Source organism: Sarcophilus harrisii, chromosome 1, assembly GCF_902635505.1.
Source record: "Sarcophilus harrisii chromosome 1, mSarHar1.11, whole genome shotgun sequence".
NCBI classification, from domain to species: domain Eukaryota; kingdom Metazoa; phylum Chordata; class Mammalia; order Dasyuromorphia; family Dasyuridae; genus Sarcophilus; species Sarcophilus harrisii.
The window spans coordinates 640,446,085-640,469,350 of NC_045426.1; the positions used below are offsets into that span (position 1 = coordinate 640,446,085).

Genomic DNA, 23,266 nt, shown 5'->3' on the forward strand with positions numbered 1-23,266 from the left:
ACACCCTAGGCTAAAGGCAAACCAAATTTCTTTCAGTTATTACACAGATGATTAATATGACTGATCTTTGTAGTGTAATAGAAGCATTGGCATGTAAGCTGTATTTTTGGTAGGCTCACTGAAGGTATCTTTAGGACACCTTTGATAACAGAGAGGATGATGGGAATTATATATACTTTATCTTATTCCCACATGGTTCTGATGTCTTCCACTAGATTCTTAAGTTTTGAAAACATTCATTCTGTGTAGTTAGAATATCATGAGAATTTAAACAAGTAGCAATAAAAATTTTAATGCATTATTTTTTAAAAAATTAAATTATTATCCTAATCAGTTGTTAGTATTATTGTTCTTGAATAACAGAATGCCAGATTTAGAAGAGACCTCAATAAGATTAGGCTTATTCTATCTGACCACATGGTATAGTACTAGGGAAAAGGCAGTGAATGCTACAAAGAGGCAAATTTCAGCTTGATGCTAGAGAAAACTTCTCAAAATTTCAAACTGTCCATCAGTGGAATGAGCTGCCTTACAGAACCATTGCAAAAGATCATTAAAGAAAAGCCTACTGGATATTCGGTAGTAAGAATGGTTTTCTATGCATAGGTCCACTAGGTGGTGTCTTAGAGCCTTGCTCACTCTAATATTATGTAATTCTGTGATAAGAGACAATCTGTCTTTGAAAAAGAAATACAAATTCCACTGTGCCTGACAAGCAGCCAGCCAGCCTCTTTGATGACTTCAATTGCTTCAATTACTCCTTGAGTCAGCCCATCCCAATTCTGGGATAGCTCTAGATGAAAGGGGGCTTGTCTTCACATCAGCCCTAACTACGATTCTAAATAATGTCTATCTACTGACCCAGGTAGTGAAGAAATTAATTTATTTTTTAACACGACAGACTTTTAATTACTTAATTGAACACTGCTGTTATATATTCTGGAATCCATCTCTACAACTTTATTAACTGTACTGTAACCTAATGGACCTGTTGTGCAAAGACAACTTAAGCATCATAGGCTTCCCCAAGAGATGTAAAACAAATGAAAACTTGAATCCCATAAAACAAAAAATAATATGGCCTAGAATTTTTCAATAAATACAGCAAAGCAATAGGATCTATGAACCACTTGAAGAAAGAGAAAATATATTTAAATGTCTAAGGCATATAATAATCAAATTTTGCCATTGATTTTTTATATTTAATTTTGATTTTACATCACCTTAATTTCCCATTTCATCTCTTTCTCCTGCCTAACAAGTATTCTCTGTAACAAATAATAAGAGAAAGAAAAAAAACACAGCACAGGAAAACTAAGCAGCAAATTAACCAAATTTCCCAACAGATGCAATGCCCTGCACTTTTAGAAATACATTATCTCTTCTTTTAGACCAATTTACATCAAAAAAATTAAACAAGGATTATGTATTGTTGTTTTCTTTTTATATTACTTTATTCATTGTATATATACTTTTTCAGTTCACCTTAATTCCTTTTGCATCAATCTCTATGTCTTCTGATGCTTCTCTATATTCTTCCTATATACTCTTAAAAAACAGAGTAATATTCCAGTATATTCATGTGTAACAATTTTTTAGCCAATCCACAATCAATTGGCATCTACTTTATTTCCCATTCTTTTCTCCTACAAAATGCTGCCATAAATATCTTGGTGTATTATATTTCTGTCTTTGTTTTCATTATGGGCATTTTCCCTAGCAGTGGAATCTCTATTAAAGCTATAGACATTTTAGTCATTTTCTTAACATTATTTCAAATTATTTCCCAGAATACTTACACCAATTTGTACATCCCCCACCAGTTCCTCGGTGTGACTATCTCTTCACACAACTACTGCAATACTGAATTCTCCTAACTTTTGTCATCTTTGCCAATTTACTAGGGGAAATTTGATCTGGTGCAAATTTTTACAGTATTTAGTCATTTACTACTCTTTTGCTCATATTCGTTGACCAATTATCTCTTAGGGAATGGCTCTTAGTCTCTTATACTTCTATTGGTTCCCTATACATATTGGCTATCATATGCTTAGAAAAGAGATAACATGATGTTCATTCTTCCCAGTTGACAGTTTCTTTTTTTTTTAAATCCTTGTGATGTTCATTTTATTCACATAACACAATGCCAAATACAAAGATTATTTATCTTTTCTTTGGTGATCAGTGTAATTTTCTCTGACTATTGTTCTCTCTCTCTCTCTCTCTCTCTCTCTCTCCTTTCTTCTCTCCCTTCCTCTCTCTCCTCCCTCTCTTTCTCTCTCTTTCCCTCTCTCTCTTTCCCTCTCCCAACTATAACTGTGAAAGACATCTTATAAGCACTTTTAATGACATGCTCTTTGATAGTTAAATCACATATCTATCTCAAGCTTATTAGGGTATATGATGTGATTTTCCTAAGCCAAATTTGTGTTCCCAAATTGCTTTCCAGGTCTTCCTGACTCCAGGTCCAACATTATATCTATTCACTACAACATCTTGCCCCTTCTAATAGCTAGTGTTTAAATAGCACTTTAAGGTTTGTAAAGTCCTTGATTCCTGCATCATTTAATGAGACTGAGTAAAGGTATAGTTTGCATTATTGTAGCCTGAGAATGATCATTTGTCATTCCTTATCTTCCTAATACCCAGCTCAGTCATTTCTGCTTCCAAGAAACCTTTCCTGATTCCACTGATTAGAAGAGATTCCTCTCTCCATAGTCTGTCATTTCATTGCTTGACCTCCCCTATCTACTTAACATATTGTAACCATACTTTTCTATCTCTGTCTTTATTTCTCTTTGTCTCTGTCTGTCTGGGTCTTTGAATCTACTTGTCTATGTTTCTCTCTGTGTCTCTTCCTCTTACTAGGTCTCTGTCTCTTTCTGTCTCTGGCTGTTTGTCTGTCTGTCTCCCCTTCTCTGTGTGTCTCTCTGTCCCTTCCCCTCTACTATGTCTCCCATTGCTGAAAACAAAGCCCTTCCTATAGAAAGCACCTAATACATGTTTGTTTTCTTGAAAATGAATGCTTTGGATGAGCAGCTCACCTTTTCAATGAGTGAGTGTCTTCCCCTTCTTCCCTCACCCTCCTGTGATCCTGTGATCTGGTTTCTATGCTGTTTATTCCTTCAGCTCCAATTAATTATAGCCATTCATAAAGCAGAGGCCACTTTATTTATCACTGAGCACAAACAGGATGGAAAGCTCCACAATGAATAGACTGAAGAATAACTTATGGCACCAGATACCACCAATTAAAGGTTTCTTCAGAGACTGTCCCTAATGCTGCCTTGTAGAACCACTGTACTTTATCTTGAACCTCACTTTTCCCTTCACAATAGCTTTTTACTCCTGCACATCATCTTTTTTATAAGACGGCTTCCAGTTCAGAGTAAATCTGCAGATATCTTTCATATTTTATGCTTCCAGATACAGTTCTAGAGCTCCACCTACTTGGTGACAGTAACCAAAGCTTGTCATCTGACCCACTGTTACCCAATAGGCTTCTGGCATTTCACAATATTGAGTTGATTTAATATGTTATTTGAATTTTCACTTTTAGATAGAACACTGAATATAGCCATGCTGTAGGAGATCTCCTCTGGATGCCAAGGTAGGCAATGTCACAAATATCACGTGTGACCTTCTGTAAGCCGCCTCTGTCTTTTGACTGTTTTTTCTATGACAAAATGATGTGGATTGGGTGAATGTGGAGTGGGATGGCATTCCAGGTGTGAGTGTTTAGGGAGGGGAGGGAGATGTTGGATTTGATAATCTCCAAATTCACATTCATCTTTGTGACTCCCAATGGTATGATTTCCCATTCCCTCATTTACCTTTTTCCCAATATTTTATTGAAGGAAATTGACCAGAAAGCCTGATGACTTGAGAGAGGACTCCCTGGGAAGTCCATGGAGTCTGCTAGGAGAGGAGAGTGTGTGTGTGAATTTGGGGCAGAGGTAGGGAATATCCATGAGTAGAGAACACATGAGGTGGTGAATAGAAAATTGGAATTCAGAAAACATGGGCTCATATCCTGCTGGTGACTCAAACTCTGGGAGTATGGGGGAAAGACCTTAAAGTCTTTGATGATTAGTGAATTCAATTTTTAAATGGAGATTATAAGATATCTTCAACCTTCAACACAGACTGTTTTATTATTTACTTGAGGGGAACAGAGTCAGGATGGCAGAGAGTACATAGGTCTTTGTCTGACCTCTTCTTGCTTTCCCTCAGATCAATATTACATCAAGCCTATGAACCTGTTTTGGAGTTACAGAACCCATAAATATTTGGAGTGTAACGAATTTCCAACATAAAATATTTTTAAAAAACTTCAATCAATGTCTGTTTCAAAAAAGATTCACTTGGAATGAGGTCTGTAAAATATTTTGCAATTTTCAAATTGTTATGCAAAAAGCTTATGAGAAAATGATTATTAAATTCTTCTTTTTGTGAGACCCAAAGCCACACAATATCAGATACTTCCAAATACATTCAAAATACGAACTCTGGTCATGTCTTTAATGACCAAAATAAGGCTGAAGAAATTTGTAAGTTGACAGCACTTCAGAAATAGGGCATTAAGGGGACTCAGATGAGGCACTGAAATTTTTAATAGTAGCTTTTGTTTTTAAAATACATGTTAAGATTTAGGATTTCTTAGGATTTCTTTTATCTATCAATTAAATTTACTTCCCATATTCAAAGGACACTCAGCATATTCTGGTCATATAGTTAACTACAACTATACAAATGAAGAGAAAAAAATAATATGCTTCTACATGGCACCCTTTACCCCCAGCTCCCATCTGATCACACACTTTCAGGTATTGAATGAGATTAAAGGCCATTTCATTCAGGATCTTAGGAAATGTATGGGAAGCACAATGGGAGAGAGCTACCTTCTTTTCATTTCAGCAACAAATGGGGTTTTCAATAGTTGCCAGGTCCAACCACTCTAGTCTTGATCTCCATATGTCTCAATTTTTCTTTTTTTTTCTTTTTGGCTGAGGCAATTGGGGTTAAGTGACTTATCCAGGGTCACACAGCTAGGAAGTGGTAAGTGTCTGAGGCCAAATTTGAACTCAGGTCTTCCTGGTGCTCCATCCACTGCACCACCTCGATGCCCCTTCATATGCCTCAAGTTGAGGGAAACACTGGTCACAGTCCAGCTCTTCCTTCCCTGGCCCCCAACACCAGAAGAAAACGTCTTGGCCTAAAGCTCCAGCCCCACAGTTCCAATCCTAAAATGTCAATCTGATGACCAGGGAAGCTTATAATCCTTGCCCCTTGGGGTAGTTTCAAATCAAGGGCACAATAGGGATTGACATTTTTTATCTAGAGAAATTAAATTAAAAAAAATAAATTTAACCATTAGCAAACAGTTTAAATGTAATAGCAAACTTTGGATTTAAGTTTCTGTCCAAAAGGACAAAACAGAACAAGGGAATGGACAGTGGGAAGAGAAGAAAGGCTTATCTTCAGCCACCTGGATTCATGGCTCGGGATAAGGAGGACATCCATGAATGATAAGAGTTATCTTCTATTTTCGATGCTGCCGTCCTATCTACCCAGGGTTGATGCAGACCTTTGCCGCCCTGGTGCCATGCTCAACACCATCTCCCCACCTCTGTCAGAGTCAGTGTCTGCCTTTCTATCTCCTTCCTGAAATTCATGGAAAGACTGAAAGACTCATGGAAACTTTTCTCATTACCATGTTAGTTCTGAATGTTTTCCTGTGTGGAAAAATGACAAAACTTCATATGTCAGAATTCTTGACATGATTTAAACTACTTATCCTAGGAGATTTCCACCACTGTCTTCTTATTCAGAGCAGGATCAGATATATCATTACTTTTTGTTTATTTATTTGTTTTCCAGGGCCTAACTAAGAATTGAGTAAGAGAATCACTGAGAGCTAAGAAAGTTGGGAGATTCTGGTTTTTTTCTTCCCCAAAATCTTACTACCTAACAAATCCCAGCAATTCTTCTTGGTTTGTTTTCTTTGAATCTTCTTTCTCTCCTTGTCTTCAGTAACTCATATGGAGTCATATTGCTTCTTCTTAGACTTCAGATAATTGGAGATGATCTCTAGAGTCTATATGATCTAGAAGGCTTACATGTTTGTGATTGATTCTATTATTTTATGAATCCAACAAGAGAAATGATTATGGCTCCACTTACAGTTGGGCAGATCCAGGATTTTTTTTTCCCTTTCCTATTTCCTCATTCTCTACTAGATCAAATTAGTTCATGAAAAATAGCTCTAATAATAAAATTGAATTTAACACAGATGGACATTGATAATTTGTCTTGATGGGCCACACTAGGGAAAATTTGGGAGTAAGAGGGACATGATTAAAATCACCACTCATTAGAATAACTCCATTTCCCATTATAATTTTCATTTTTCTCATTAGTTGTTACTCAAAGTTGATTGCCATCTACATGGAATATTCACTTTACCAAGGGTATATGTGTCAGTGGGCTGCCATGGTCCGTTTTTGGCTTACAAGAAGCAATCAAATGACTATTCTTTTATTAATTTTTCCTAGCCACAATTAATAATATAATTAATTACCCAAGAATTATATTTCTTGAACTTTTAATATATCACATGAGAATGGGGAAATAAATTTGTTCTGATTTCTGGTGAGACAAGATTTTGAATCCTGAGATTCTGAATATAGCCTTGTTTAGAAGGAGCTGAGTGCCGTAGTAAATGCTCAAAGTTGAAATAACAAAAATCTGAGTTCACTTTCTCATCAATTTGCTAATTATGTGATCCTATGTCATTCCCTTACTCTCAGCCTCAGTTTGTTCATATGTAAAATGGAGTTAATAACAGCACATACCATAGAGCATTATTGCTGAGGTGCAATTGAAAATAATTTAATTCAATAAATATTTATTAAGTCCCTCATATTTGCCAAGCACTGTGTTAAGTATAAGGGAATGAAAGAAAGAAGGAAGAAAAGGAAGAAGGAGAATGAAGGAAGGAAGGAAGGAATGTATAAATGAACAGAGGGAGGAAAGGAGAGAGGCGAATGAATGAAAGGGAAGGAAGGAAGGAGAGGAAGGAAAACCAAAGGAATGAAGGAAAAAAGAAGGAAGAAAGGAAGGAAAAAAGACAAAAGGGAAGAAGGAAGAAAAGGAGAGATAAAGGAAATGATGGAAGGAAAAATGAAGGAAAGAAGAAATAAATGAACAGAGGACTTTCTTATTATCTTCAATATAGCATATTTGTACATAGCTGTTTGTAAGTTATCATCCCTTTAGCCTGTAAGGTCCTTTAGAGCAGAAATTGTCTTTCACTTTTTTTTTTATCCTCTACTCTTAGCACAACGTCTAGCACAAAGAAGATAATAAATGGTTATTATCTAAGTGCTTGACTGACTGTAGAGTATAGAAAGAAATACGTCATCATAACTAATGCACTCCTTGTAGCCCCCTCTGAAGTCTAACTTTATTCTTAATATATATGCTCTGGAGCAGCTAGATGACTCAGTGGATAGAGTACCACCCCTGAAGTCAGAAGAACCTGCGTTCAAATCTGACCTCAGAGAACAAGTCTCAACCCCAACTGCTTCAGCAAAAATAATCAAATAAATAAATGAATGAAAGAATGAATGTGGACAAGGAATGTTTGCAAGGAATGGAAGAGGGAGCAGTGGATACTGAGAGACCTAGGGATGGGGCTAGTGGTTGGGAAACTCGTAGTTATGACCATGGCCCTGTTTTCCCTATGTTCAGTCAGATGTTCATCCTTCTCCCTAAGCAGGGCCATCAATTCCCCTCTCCTGGAGAAGGATGTCCCTATAATTGACCTGTTTGGGAAGGAGATTCCAAAAACTAATATGTAATGCCTTTACCTGTGCTAGGACAGAGTATGTGAGGCAGATACTCCTGAGTTACATGGTGTCTTTCAGGTGAGGAAGAGACAAAACCAATGGATCCTCAGGTGGCAAATATGATAAGGAACATCACTGGCTTTTGGATAATATCACATATATATTGTTCATTCATGTTTTTCGAAATGAGACGTAAGTATAATTTTTATTATTTCAATATTTTATTATAAGGCAGAGAACTAAAGGCCAATTTTGAGAGGGATATGAGCACTGGTTGCCTCCACTTCCCCAACTAATTTAAGCCAATAATAGTACCAGTAATCCCTGTAATCAACACATTTGGGGGTTTTCTGGGGAGCTTTACCTATAAGCTAGTACAGATAGAGAAGTTGTGGGACTATATTATATATACATACATATATATATGTGTGTGTGTGTGTGTATGTATGTATGTATGTATTCAGAGACTGAAAAACCTTCTTTCCTCAGAGGTCTGAGACTGGAGCTAAGGAATTGTGTCTGGATCCCTAGAACTCCCAATAACAATAACACCTTCTATCCCTGAGGCTACTGGCCTCTTTTCTTACCTAGGATATTTCCTGTATGAGAAGACATGGGTGCAGAAAAGTGGTGATGAGCTACCTTTTAAGGGTCTAAAGAATCTCAATTCATGTCTCTCCACTTCTGTGTCTTCAGTGGGAGAGCTGGGCCAGCAGTCTTCTGTGCAACAGATTTAGTTGGAGAAGGCTCCTACTCCCAGTTTTTGGGGAGCTCCTTTAGCCAAAGCTGACATTCCAGAGGGTAATTTTGAGCATTTGAGTGGTTATGCCCTTGACCTTTGTTGTTCTCTTGCAGAAAGACTAAAGAAAAACGCTTTTATGTGGCACATGCATGGGATCCTGTCAGTGACTTATTCAATGGAAGTGTGTGTTTGTATTTGTTATTTGTGGACAAAGCACAGTTGTCCAGGTAATAGTGACGTGGGAGCAGGGATGGGGAGGGGGAGAGTAATTGGACAATATTAAAGGGCAGTCCTAATAACAATCTCAGGGGGTGTCAACTCCCTGTGCGCATTCTGTTCTTACTCCAGTCTTTGGATTGACCCCAGGTATCCATTTTCCCCTTTTAAAGACAGCTGTGACTGTGACTCTCTTCAGCTTTCCACAGAAGCATGTGGCCCAGAGATGTCCTGAGGAATTTGGGGTGGGAGGGAAAGGCTCCTGAGGATGGAATAGGTTGTGTATAATTCAGTGTGTCAGGTAATGTAGAGATGGTAGAGAGAGTGAGTTCAGGGTGATGACTGGGGATGGCAGAAGAGACAAGTGTTTTCCCTCCTTAGAGGAGCGATCTGGGAAGGGAAACTATATAATCTACCTTGGACCAATTTCTAAGAAGTGTCTATCCTTTGTTTGGCAGGATTTATTCTCAAGAAAGATTGGGTGAACTGGTGTTCTTGGATCCTCATTTTGACCTTCTACATGCTCATAATAATGATTGTTTTGAAATTTTCCTCTAAATATATTTCCTTTTATTTAATGATACTGCTCTTTTCAGAGAATTTCACCAATACTGAGCACATTATCTTTTCGATTTCTATATTTAGGGTATTTTTTACATGGTTTTTTTCCCTTATTATTTAAAAAATTCTCTAGGCTTCTCAGAAATAAGGAGCTCTGTCCCAACCTTTCTGTGCAACTCTGAGCCTTGGTTTTGAGCACAAAGGTCTCTGTTTGCAGAGGGAACTTTGACTGCTCTGTTCAGGAAACAGCCTAGTTTCACAGAGTTTGCCTTCTGAGCTGGGACTGGAAGCTGCCCCACTGATTTGTTCTTAGATTGAGGCAGGGCAGAGCGCCTTCAGTGTGATTTGCTGTGATTAAGATCCTCTCACCAAACTTTCCCACAGTCTATCTGAACTGGTCTGAACACACTTTTCACCCCAATGAGACTGACTTTTTTTGAACTTTTTTTCAGTCTGTGTTGAGCTGGAAAGTAGGTTCATTCCATCAGACTCTGTTCAGAGGCTTGGTTTCATGGGATTTTCCAGGGAAACTGGGAGAACTGGAGCAGCTCCCTGATTTTATTCCACCATCTTGGCTCCACCTCAGAAGTCTTTTTTTCCTATTCTTATTTAAAGGTTTAAGTTCCAAATTCTGTCCCTCTTTTCCTTCTCTCCCCTCCCCAAGATTGTAAGCAGTCAGATATAGTTTATACATGTGCAATTATGTAAGACTTCCATATTCGTCATTTTATACAAGAAGACTCAAATGAAAGAAAAAAAGCAATAAAGAGATAAATACCATGTTTCACCCTGAATTCAGCCAGTATGAGTTTTTCTATGAAGGTGGATAGTATGTTTTATTATTATTCTTTTGCGATTGTCTTCCATTGTTGTCAAGATGAAAATAAGTAAGTCATTCAAACTAAGTATACTTTTAACTTGTGTTCAGCTTATCTTCACGAGACAGTAGTTCAAGTAACTGGAACTTATTCTTTAGACTTGCTGGCATACAGAAAATGACTAGACTGCCCTGGCAATCATCCAAGGTTTATTCCCCAGAACCAGTGATGCTCAATTTGCTAGGAAATGGGGGAGTACCAAGGGGAAGGCTAACAAAGATGAAGCCAGAGGAAAGGGAGGGCCCAAGGAAGAAGGTAGACCAGGAGTCTTAGAACCTGATCTGGAGGCATCTAAGGAACAAAGTTGGGCTATTTTGAAGAACAAGATGTTTTTCTCCATCTCTATTCTCTCCCTCCATCTTTTTTCTTTCTCTCCTCTCCTTGCTTATCTTCTTCCTGCTCATTCTCTGCTTCCTTCTTCCGTTTAAAGCTAGAACTAGCATCCAAACTACATAGGATTCTGCCCCTCATTCCTATATCCTCCCCTGGAATGGGCAGCAGGCATTGCATGCTACCTTCTGTGCTTTCTCTCTTCTAATGCCAGCTGGTCCACAGTCTCACCATCCTTCTGTGTGGTATGGCAAATGCTAAGTCAAAATGACTTCTCAGAAGTCTCTCAAAGTGAAGAATAGAAGCTTATTCAGGAATCTCATGAAAACCAGACATCCAATAAACTGGGGTTCCCCAGGAAAAATGAGATCACCCCTTCAGAAGTCAGGGGAGATTATATAGTCACAAGCCATAAGAAATCATGACAATGCCTCCCTCCCCTACAAATCTGGTAGATTCTCATTATCTTGCTTAATACCTGGAAGTAACATGGACTTGTTAAATTTTGACCTGAATTTTATGATGCTCAGTTTGACAAGTTTTACAACTGTTTTACTTTATCCAATATGAGCACTCTATTTCCCAAATTCACCAGGTAGACTGAATCTAAGCCATATATTCAATCTACCTTAGTTAATGATTTTATAAGAAACCATATAATTCCCTCACAAAGAGGACATTTGTTTAGAGGTAAGTAATCCATTAAACTAGAATAACCAAGGAGACTTGGTTTACCCCAGACTTCCTCAACAAATAGAGATTATCCAGTTTATAGACCCCTTAGAATATCTCCAGTTCATTAATTAGTTAGCTTCTTCTAAGAAGTTAAGTAGAGGTTCAGGAGGTCAAATATTTCTACTAGAAGAGCAAACTTTTTTTTTCTCCTTCCCAGAGTCCTAATGATTAACAGACCTTTGAAATTGGGTCTGGAATTATCAGAGATATCCTCAGTTTCCTGTTACACTCACCTCCAACTCCCAAAACTTCAAGATAGTCATATTCCTTCCCTGAGGAAGAATGCACTGTGGTCATAAATTCATCCCTTCTCCAAAGATCTGATAGGTAAATTATCCCTTGTTCTCCTAATTTGTTTATGGTATCATCCTTTATGCCCAAATCATGTATCCATTTTGATCATATTTTGGTATGGGATATGAAGTGTATGTCTATGCCTACATTTAGACATATTATTTTCTGACATATTATTTGACAGGTGTTTCCCAGGGCAGCAGTTAACCAGATAATTATATAATAATTATATGATAATATATATATATATAATAATTATATAATATTAAATAAAGTTCAGGTCCAGCTGTTCAGTGAACAGCTGGACCTGAACTTTATTTATATCTTATCCTTCTAAATCCCTGCCAACCTAGGGCAATTTTTCAAAGAATTTATGCCCCACCCCAACCTGAACAGAATACAATGTCTGCCCTAGCTGGGTGGAAACTAGGTAGAGGAGAAAGTTAGTTCAAACTTCAGAAACTGAATTTTTAAAATCTTTACAAAAAGAAGTTAACTCAGACTCTCTGAGTCATTGGTTATTAAGTTATTTCTCTTAGATATTGGAATGAGTTGCCGTTTCTTTCTCCAGTGGATCCCTTATCTATATACAATTAACATTAAGTGATTTGTTTACAGACTCACAACTAGGAATTTTCTGAGACTGGATTTTAATTCAGGTCTTCCTGATGCTGATCCCAGTGCTCTATTCACTGTACCACCTAATTTCCTTTAACTAGAGATGTTTAATCAAAGATTTAGTTGTCATGCTGTTATGCAGATTCTTTTTCAGGTATGGGTTGAACTAAATGGTTTCTGAAATATTGTCTAACTCTCAAATTCTGTAATTGTGTTATATGATTCAATCTATCCTGAAAAGTAAAATCTGAGAAAAATATCTAATAAATAGTCATTTATCCTCTGCTGGGGAACCTCTAATGGATATGTTCCAAATTTAGCCTGATTCAGACTAGTTTATGTTTAATATTGAAACAAAATGAAATACTTGTAAGCTTTTCAACAGTTAACCAAAAGATTGATTTAGCCATAGCAGGAAAATATTCAACAAGGATATATATTAAGAAAGTGTCAAATTGATTAATTTGAGGAAATCTCGGAACAAGATCCCAAACTGCTTGCAAGGCAGCAATTTTCAAAACTTTATGATACTAAGAGATAGAGGGATGAATCAATGGAAAAGAGTAAGTACACAAGACATGTTAATAAGTGACCATAATAACATAGAGTTTGATAAATCTGAAGCCCCCAGCTTCTTGGATAAAAACTCATTATTTGTCCAGCTACTGGAAAAACTGGAAAACAACATGGCAGAAACTAGGTATAGCTCAAGACCTTACTCTTTATACCAGTGTAAGGTAAAAAATGGATATATGATTTAGACATAAAGAGTGATGTCATGAGCAAATCAAGAGAGCATGGAATAGTTCGCCCATTAGATCTATGAAGAAAGGAAGAATTCATGATCAAACAAGTGATAAAGACCACTGCAAAATGTCAGGTAGGTAATTTTGATTATATCAAATTAAAAAGATTTTGCATAAGTGAAGCCAATGCACCTTAGAAGGAAAGCAGTAAGTTGGAAAATAGTCTTTGCAGCAAGTAAAGGCCTTTCATAAAGGCTTCATTTCTCTAATATATAAAGAACTGGGTCAAGTCTATAAGAATACTGGTTATTCACCAAAGTATACATGGTCAAAGGATAAGAAGAGGCAGTTTTTCAGACAAAGAAAACAGAGCTATCCATGGTCATATGAAGAAGTTCTCTAAATCACTTCTATTTAGAGTAATGGAAATCAAAATAAATCTGAGGTACAACTGCATACCTATCAAATTAGCTACTATGAACAGAAAAGGAAAGTGATAAATATTGGAGAGGATGTGGCAAAATTGAGACACTAAGGCATTGTGGGAGTTGTGAAGTGATCAAACTAGTCTGGAGAGCAATTTGGAACTGTGCTTGAAGGGCAATCCAACTGTGGATATCCTTTGATCAACAGTAACACTGCTAGGTCTACCATGAATAGATCATAAAAAAGAGAAAACACATGTACAAAAAATATTTATATCCACTCTTTTGATGATGGACAAAATTTGGAAATTGATAAAATGCCCATTAATTGGGAAATGGTTGAACAAACTGGGGCATATTAATATAATGAAATACTTGTGTGCTGTAAAAAATGATGAGCAGCCAGATTTCAGAAAAAGCTGACAAGATTTACATGAAATGATGCAAAGTGAAATGAACACAGCCACAACATTGTACAGTAACAGCAATACTGTGTGATGATCAACTCTGCTTGATTTAACTATTTTTAGCAAAACAAAGAATACAATTCCAAAGATCTCATGATGAAAAATGTTGAAATTCATAGAACTTATGCACTTTGAATACAGATAGAAGTACACTTTTTCACTTTATTTTGTGGGCTTTTTTTTTATGTTCTCTTTCTTCTTTTACAACACGACTAATGTGTAAATGTGTTTTACATAATTGTACAATTATAACATATCAAACTGTTTATCATTTAAGAAAGAGAGGAGGAGAGAAAGAAAAATTTGGAATTCCAAATTTTGTAAAATGTGTTAAAATAATGTTTAAATAAAATCTCAAAAAATACTATTTGGAATTAAAAATTCTAAAATCAAACAGGTTGCCCCCTGTCAACACACAGAAGTATTCCCTTAAGGTTGAGAAGGGCCAATTCTCATAGATAAAAGACATCTACTCCAGAAATCAAATTCTTATTTATTTGATATTTTCTAAAATGTATTTTTTAGATTTACTATTTTTTACATTCTTCTCTTTTAAAAATTTTAGTTCCAAATTCTCTTCTTCATTCCTAACCCTCATCTACCTAGTCACTGAGAAAGCAAACTATATGTATTAGTTTTATATGTGAAATCTTGCAAAAGATTTCCACATTAGCCATATTTTTAAAAATACCTTTTTATTTACAAGTTATATGCATGGGTAATTTTACAGCATTGCCAAACCTTTTGTTCCAATTTTTCCCCTACTTCCCTCCACCCTCTCCCCTAGATGGCAGGATGACCAATACATGTTAAATATATTAAAGTATAAATTAAATGCAAAATAAGTATACATGACCAAACTGTTATTTTGCTGTACAAAAAGAATCGGATTCTGAAATATTGTACAATTAGCCTGTGAAGGAAATAAAAAATGTAGGTGGGCAGAAATATAGGGATTGGGAATTCAATGTAATGGTTTTTAGTCATCTCCCAGAATTTTTTGCTGGGTGTAGCTGGTTCAGTTCATTACTGCTCCATTGGAACTGATTTGGTTCATCTCATTGCTGAGGATGTCCATGTCCATCAGAATTGATCCTCATATAGTATTGTTGTTGAAGTATAAAATGATCTCCTGGTCCTGCTCATTTCACTCAGCACCAGTTAGTGTAAGTCTCTCCAGGCCTTTCTGAAATCATCCTGTTGGTCATTTCTTACTGAACAATAATATTCCATAACATTCATATACCACAATTCATTCAGCCATTTTCCAGCTGATGGGCATCCACTCAGTTTCCAGTTTCTGGCCACTATCAAGAGACCTGCCACAAACATTCTTGCATATAGAGGTCCCTTTCCCTTCTTTAAGATCTCTTTGGGATATAAGCCCAGTAGTGGATTCGGGGTTCAGGGAACCAAAGGGAGAAGTTTGGCTCCCCTACAACCCCTTGGGATTCAGCGCAAGGTTAAGGAGTTTTAGGGACTCCCATCTGGTGGCGCAGAGGTTTTCTGTAAAGGAATTTACAGACTCAAAACCTAGATTGATAAAAGAAGTTTATTATGAGGATTGGAAATAAGGTTAGAAATCCTTTATAGAGAGGTATAAAGTCTGGTTAGGGAAATAAATGAAGATAAAGAGAGGATAACAGTGGAGAAGAATATTATTCCAGTGGGCAGATCTAAGGAAAATGGATTTTTCCCCTGAGAATGCAGTTTTCAGTGGACAGAAGATCCTGGCAGCAAAGGGAGCTGCCAAGGTCCATCTGCAAAGACTTTCATTGATGGAAACTATTATATGGAGTGTCATGGTGGGGGTTGGGAAACACGAGCAGATCAGAACCAGCAGGGGCTGGGAGAACCCAAGGTGGATCAGACCCAGGGGGGGCTGGAACAAGCCCAGATCTCCTATTAGAATTCAAAGGGATGCTTTTTGACCAGGATTTATAATTGGATCAAAGGCTCTGGCATCCTGGAAAGACAACTTGTCTGGGGAGGATATGCCTCAGCCACGAGGGCCTGGGAATCTGAAAGGAATCTCAGATTAATAGGAAATACAGTTTCTTAAAGGGACCACAACCTGCTTCAAGTTCCTGGTTGATACTGGAGCCACTTACTCTGCTCTAACAAAACCTCTGGATCCAGTATATCCAAAATCCATCCCTATACAAGGCGCTACTGGTAAAATTATTTCTTGCCCTTGGAATACTGAATGTACAGTCCATCTAGGGCATGGTAGGGTCACCCACTCCCTTCTAGTCATGCCAGACTGCCCATATCCCCTTCTTGGTGGAGACTTGCTTTGAAAACTTCAGGCAAATTGTAGAGGGCTGAAACTCTTGATTCTTTGCACTGAGGTCAGTTCAAGCACTTAGGGTTAATTACTGATTGGACAATACTCTATTAGCATATGCTTGGAAAACGGCCCTTCCCTCTATCCTGTGCTGGCTCAATGATTGGTGTATACAGAGGATTGTAGGAGGGATTAAGGGATGGAGTAAGACGAGCCAGGGTCACTTTTGCGGTAGACGAAGAAGAAGGCGGTTGTGGAAGATCTCCTTCACTTCTATCCCTAAAGACCAAGAATAAAAACTAAGGACTTTTGCTTATCCTGACTCTGGCTGATTCTAAGGTGTCTGGGGTGCTAGCGTGGTTGTCACAGCAACCATTTCCTTCTCTGAAGACCAGGCTTCTCTGACCCTAAATCCCCCCAGTCTGAAGCATCATCTTATCATCCTACCCCTTCAGTTTGAACATATCTTAGTGGCTTCCCCTGTGTCACCTGCTCCTGCTGCCTCCCTCTCTCTCTCTCAGCTGCAGGCAGATTTCCCTCAGGTGTGGGCAGAAAATAACACACCAGACCTGGCTGCTCATCATGCATTGGTGGTTGTGCATCTTCTGGCCACTGCCTCTCCTGTATCTGTCACTCTGTACCCTGTGCCAAGGGAAGTCCTCCTGGGAATTTCTGTTCACATTAACCTATTGAGAAATGCTGGTATTTTTGTAGCTTGCAGTCCCCTTTGCTTCCAGTCAAGCAACCTGGGACTATGGATTTCTACCCAGTTCAGGATCTTAGGGAAGTTAACAAATGGGTTGAAAGTATCCATCCCATGGTTCCAAATCCAGAAACCCTACTCAGCTTGCTGCCTCCTAGTCACACTTTATATACTGTTCTGTACCTAAAGGATGCTTTCTTTTTGATACCCCATTGCACCAGCTAGTCAATCTCTTTTCTCTTCTAGTGGATAGATCCCCAAAAGGGGATTCTCAGGGCAGTCACTTGGACCAGGCTGCCACAGAGTTTTAAAACCTCCCCTACCCTGTTTGGTGAAGCTCTCCATCTGGACCTCCAACCCTTCCACAGGCAACATTCTTATTGCTCTCTGGTCCAGTGTGTAGATAACCTTCTCCTTGCAGCCTCTGATGAATCCTTCTGCCTGCTGGCAACCCATGCCCTTTTGCAACTCTTTCAATCCTTAGGTTACAGGGTTTCTGATAAAAGGCTCAGCTCTGCCTTCTCAGGTCTCTTATCTGGTGTTATATCCCTAGATAATCCCCTCCCACCTCTACCTCCTTATCTGGGTTTGAGCCGGTATCTACTTTTGCCTGGACACTCTCCATCTCCATTTTAATTGCCACCAGAAAAACTCAAAACACCTGAGCACAGCTGTTATCAAATCTCACCACCACTCCCTGTCTTCAAGGCTATCTTATCTATTTCCATCCCCACTACTAAAAGCAGGCCCACTAATTCCGTTTATTGCCACTTTTGGATTCATTCCTTTGCTGAGATAGCAAAACCGCTTTATTCTGCCACAGTGGGACAGGGCCCCCTTGTCTGGGGCTCTCCTGAACAGCTGCCTTTGATCGTCTCAGGACCATCCTCACCAAGGCCTCCGCCCTAGCTCTCCCCGGGCATCTCTCTGTTGCTTATCTCTCTAAGGCTTGGACTCTGTGGCAGCTAGGTGGCCCCTGTCTTAGGGCTGTGGCTGTGACCGCCCTCCTGCTGGAGGAGGCTGACAAGCTTTCTTTGGGCCAGTCTCTCTCTATCTCTGCCCATCCCTCTGCTGAGGCTCTGCTCAGGTCCGCCCCTGACCGGTGGCTCTCTAACGCCCGGATTACCCACTATCAGGCCCTGCTTCCCGACTATCCTTGCCTCACTTTCTCCAAATCGTCCTCCTTGAGCCCTGTCACCTCGCTCCCAGATCCTGGTTCTGACCCTGCCCATGCATGACTGCTTCCAGCTCCTTGAGCAGTCCCAGGCCCGACCTTTCTGACACCCCTCTGGAAAACGCTGACCTGATTCTTTTTACAGATGGGAGCAGTTTTGTTGTGGGGTGCCCGTGTTTCTGGGGCAGCAGTGATGGATTTTCCCTCCCTCTCTACCCTGTGGTTTCCTCCCCTCACCTCTGGCTCTTTTGCCCAGAAGGTGGAGCTTATCCCTTAATGTAGGCCCTAGGCACAGCAGAAAGAAAAATGACTAATACTTTCAGTGACAGTTGCCATGCTTTTGCAACAGCTCATATCCATGCCTCTCTTTATAAAGGGGCCTGCTGACCTCCGCTGAGAGGGAAATTAAGAATAAAGCAGAGACACTTTCCTTCCTAGACTCTATCTGGTTACCCCTCTCTGTTGCTATTCTCCACTGTCCAGGTCACCACTCTGGTGAGACAATGGAAGCAGTGGGAAATGAGGCTGTGGATGCAGCGGCTGGGTGAGCAGCCACTTCCTCCCCCACTTCTTCCCTGCCTCTGACAATCCCCATCTCGCCCCATACCTATATATTATCCTCCAGAAGATACCTTCCCATCTCAGAGAGGAGGAAAGAGGGAGGGTCTCTGGTGGTACATACAGGACAAAATTTCTATTCCATAAGCATTAAGCAGAATGCTGGTGAAGGACTTGCACAATTTCACTTATTTGGGTGAAAAGAAAATGCATCATTATTTGAGCAAATATTACATAAAGGATGTCAACCAATTGATCAAAAGTTATATTTATGGATGTAACACCTGCACCCTAGTAAATGTAAAAGAATTAAAGAAGCCTGTGTGGGAATCAGGCTTATGGGACATATTCCGGGGGAGAGATGGGAGGCAGATTATACTGAGATACAGCAGTCAACACCTGGGTACAAACACCTGTTAGTTTTTGTAGATAACTTCTCTAAAAGGTGCAAGGGCCTTCCCACACAGAATGGAATGGCTCTCACAGGGGTAAAGATGCTAGTGAATTAATCCCCTGGTCTTCCAAGCCATAGGGTCTGATAATGGCCCTGCCTTTGAAAAATATCAAAGGCATTAACGGGCACTCGGAAGGTAAAACTTCTGTTAAGATTTTGAGTTTTTTCAGTCAAGATAAGAAAATTTCTTTCAGTTTTAACCAATGATTTTTAATATGACAGATTTTTGTAGTATAATAAGTTTAGCATGTAAACTGTATTTTTGGTGGCTAAGGAAAAGTACTTTTTTTCAGATCATGATAATAAAACTACATTCAATAAAAATTAGGGTAAATGGAAAAAGTAATTGGAAACAAATAATCTCATCAAAGAATGATTGGTAAGCAACAAATTATAGATAAATTAATAATTTCATAAGATAATGACAATTGATGAAGAGTCATACCCCAAAATTTGTGGGATGCAAAAGGGTAATAAGAGGGAATTTTATATCCCTAGGGTTATTGAATAAAAAGAAAAGAAAAATTAATGAATTGGGCTTAAACTAAAAAATAAAAAAGACCAAATTAAAACCCCAATCAAATACTAAATTGGAAATTTAAAATTAAAAGGAGAAATTAAAAATATTAAAAGTAAAAAAACTTTGAACTAATTAATAAAACTAAGGTTGGTTCTTGAAAACCAATAAAATAGATAAGCCTTTGGAAAATTGTTAGAAAAAGGAGAGGAAAATGAAATTAGTAGTCTTAAAATGAAAAGGGCTTTCCACCAATGAAGAGGAAATTAGAAAATAATGGAGTTATTTTGCTCAACTTTTGCCAATAAATTTGATAACCTAAAGTGAAATGGATGACTACCTCCAAAAATATAACTTCCCAGACTAAAGAGGAGGAATAAATTGCTTGAAATCCCATTTTGAAAAAAGAAATAGAACAGGCAATTAAAAACTCCCTGAAAAAAATCCCCAGGACCGATGGATTTACATGTGAATTTTAAACATTTAAAAAAATTGGCCCCGTGCTATAAAATTATTTGATAAAATAGGGAATGAAGGAGTCCTATAAATTCCTTCTATGACCAAACATGGTACTGAATTAAAAGGTAAGATGAAAAAGAGAAAGAAAATTATAGACCAATCTCCCTAATGAAATTGATGCTAAAATCTTAAATGAATTGAAAGACTACAAAAATCATCCCGGATAATACACTATGATCAAGTAGGATTTATACCAGGAATGCGGGCTGGTTCAATTTAGGAAAACTACTTAAATTGGCCATTTAATAACAAATTAAGAAAAACCTTATCATCTCAATAGATGCAGAAAAAGCATTTGAAAATCCAACATTCATTCCTATTAAAAAACCTTGAGGTATAGGAAAAATGGACTTTTCCTTAAAATAAAGCGGATCTATTTTAAACCATAGTAAGCATCATATTAATGGAGCCCCCTTTCCAATAAGTCAGGAAACAAGGTTGCCCACATCAAATTACTATTTAATATTGATTAGAAATGCTACGAAAAAGAGCGAGAAAGAGATTAAAGGAAAAGAAGGCTGAGGAAACCAAAATTTCACCTTTGCCACATATGTATATTAGGAACCCCAAAGATTCTACTAAAAAGTTATTGAAATAGCACAACTTTGAAAGTTGCTGGTTATAAAAAACCAATAAGTTCACATTCTTATATATATAAAAAATCCAACAGTCAGAGTTAAAAGAAATTCCATTTAAAAGTAACTATGATAATATAAAACATTTAGAATCTATTGCCAAGGAAAATCAGAAACTTTATGAGCAAAATTAAACCACTTTTCATAAATTGTCTGATCAACCAATTGGAAAAATATTAAATGTTTGGATAGGGCAAAAAATATAATAAAGATGACAATATTTACCTAAATAATTATTTATTTGGCTATACCAATCAGATTCAAAAACTATTTTAATGACCTAGAAAAAATAACAACAAGATTCATATGGAAAACAAAATAAGAATTTCAAGGGAATTAATGCTATGGTTAATGGAAATTAAAACTATATTTAAAAATTACCAAAACCATTTGGAAACAAAATAGTGTTATCATGGAAATTAGGTTAAGGATAAAAATCCAACAAATAAGCAATAGTCTTTGAAAACCCAAGAAAATTTTTATAAGAACCTTTTAAAATTTTGGGAAAAAAACTTTATGGCAGAAATAGGCATTGATCCACAAATTAAACCGTACCAAATTAAAAAAGTTTGTAAAAAAAATAAATTAAAAAATTAGAGGAACACGGATATTTTTAACCGTAAGGGAAGGCTTTTCCAAAAAATAGAGATATTATATAAAAAAAAATTTCAAAATGAAAAATTTGTCAAAAAAATAATGCAGAAATTAGAAGGGAAGAAATTGGGAAAATAAAAATAAAAGGTCCAAATCATTATTTCAAAAATAAGAGAACAACTTAATTTATAAAAATCAAAGATTTAATTTGAAAAAAATGGTTTAAGGAATGGGAAACAGAAATTTGTGAAGAAATTAACATTTCTAGTTTTTGAAAAATGTCCAAAAATTAATCAAATGCAAATTAAAAACCTAAAAATACCCAAAGGATTCTAAGAGAAGGAAAAAAAATTTTTGGGGTCAAAAATGGGAAAATTTTGTTTTGGAGGGAAAATAAATTTGAGATATTTGGAATATTGCTAAAAAATTTCAAACTGGAACCCTTTGATCCAACAGTATTATACTCTTAACCCAAAAATATAAAGAGGAAAAGGGACCTGATTAAAAATTTTAAACCCCTTTCATGGAAGAAATGAAACTAAGAGTCCCCAGGGAGAATCTTTAAAATTTGGTAAAAATTATGGAATATTATTTTTTAAAAGATGATTTCAAAGGGCTAAGACTTTAGAACTGATCTGAGGAAATAAAGGGGGAATATTATTTATCTTAAAATTTATATATTACCATTCGTGGACCTGGCCATCCCAGAAGGATAACCAAAACATTTAATGGAGAGTAATAACTGAAAGCTACACATGAAGAGAAAAGAACTCTGGATGATGACTAAAACCATTACACTGAACTCCCAATCCCTATGTTGTACACCACCATTTTGATTTCCTTCACAAGCTAATTGTACAATATTTCAGAATCAGTTCTTTTGTACAGCGAAATAACAGTTTAGTCGTGTATACTTATTGTGTATCTAATTTATATTTTAATATATTTAACATCTACTGGTCATCTCTTGCCATCTGGGGAGGATGGGGTAAGAGGTGAAATATTAGACAAGAAGGTTTGGCAATTGTTAATGCTGTAAAATTACCCATGCATATATCCTGTATAAATAAAATATTAAATAAAAATGAAAGATGAAAAAAAAAAAAGAAAAGTACTTTCAGGACACCTCTGATAGCAAAAAGAATATGATGAGATTATATATACTTTGGCTTGTTCCCTTTATAGTTCAATGTCTTCCACTTGATAATTAAGTTTTGAAAACTTTCATTCTGTGTAGTTAGAATATTATGAGGAATTCAAACAAGTATCAATAAAAGTTTTTTAATGTATAACTTTAAAATTTTTAATAATTGTTTCTAATCAGTTGTTACTATTACTGTTCTTGAATCCCAGAATCCCAGAGCTAGAAGACCTCAGTGAAAAGTTAGGTTTGTTCCATCTGATCCATGGTATAGTATTAGGATAAAGGGGTAGATAAATGCTGTTGAGACAAGAATTTCAACGATGCCAGAAAACTTCCCAACAGTGGCCATCAGTAGAATGAACTGCCTTACTGAAAGAAATTGGAGTCCTACATTGCAGAGATCCCTAAACAAAGCCTATTGTGTATATATATAGTAGTAGAATGGTTTCTATGCATAGGTCCACTAGGTGGTCTCTCTGAAAGTCCTACTCACTCTATTGTTTTAATTCTGTGATATGGTACAATCTGTCCTTGAAAAGAAATAAAAATTCTAGTGTGCCTGACAAACAGCCATCCAGCCTCTGCTTCATGGCTTCATTAACTCAATCAGTTGTAGGGCAGCTCATCCCACTTCTAGGACATACAGCTAATTGGTAGGGAGCTTTCTTCACATCAGCCCCTAAATATGATTCAAGTAACATCCATATTGAATCCACAGGCAAAGAAATTAATCCATTTTCAACATAATGACCTTCAAAATCACTTCGTTGAACACTGCTATCATATTCCAGAATCTAGGTCTACAACTTTATCACTGTA

At 37.2% G+C, this 23,266-nt stretch overlaps 2 long non-coding RNA genes across 3 annotated transcripts in view; one reads left to right on the top strand and one right to left on the bottom strand.

Annotated features, from left to right (window-relative positions):
• LOC105749699 overlaps positions 1-3,399 on the bottom strand; it is a 33,390-nt gene extending 29,991 nt beyond the window's left edge. For both annotated transcript variants that reach the window (XR_004231121.1, XR_001120673.2), the window contains exon 1: positions 3,045-3,399. This is a non-coding gene — a long non-coding RNA (uncharacterized LOC105749699). The remainder of the gene's footprint in view (positions 1-3,044) is intronic.
• A 124-nt stretch (positions 3,400-3,523) lies between these two features.
• Positions 3,524-10,163, top strand: LOC105749700. The gene is made up of 5 exons (XR_004231122.1): positions 3,524-3,610; positions 4,234-4,374; positions 7,929-8,042; positions 8,706-8,819; positions 9,267-10,163. It is a non-coding gene; the product is annotated as an uncharacterized LOC105749700 (long non-coding RNA).
• The last annotated feature ends 13,103 nt before the right edge of the window (positions 10,164-23,266 follow it).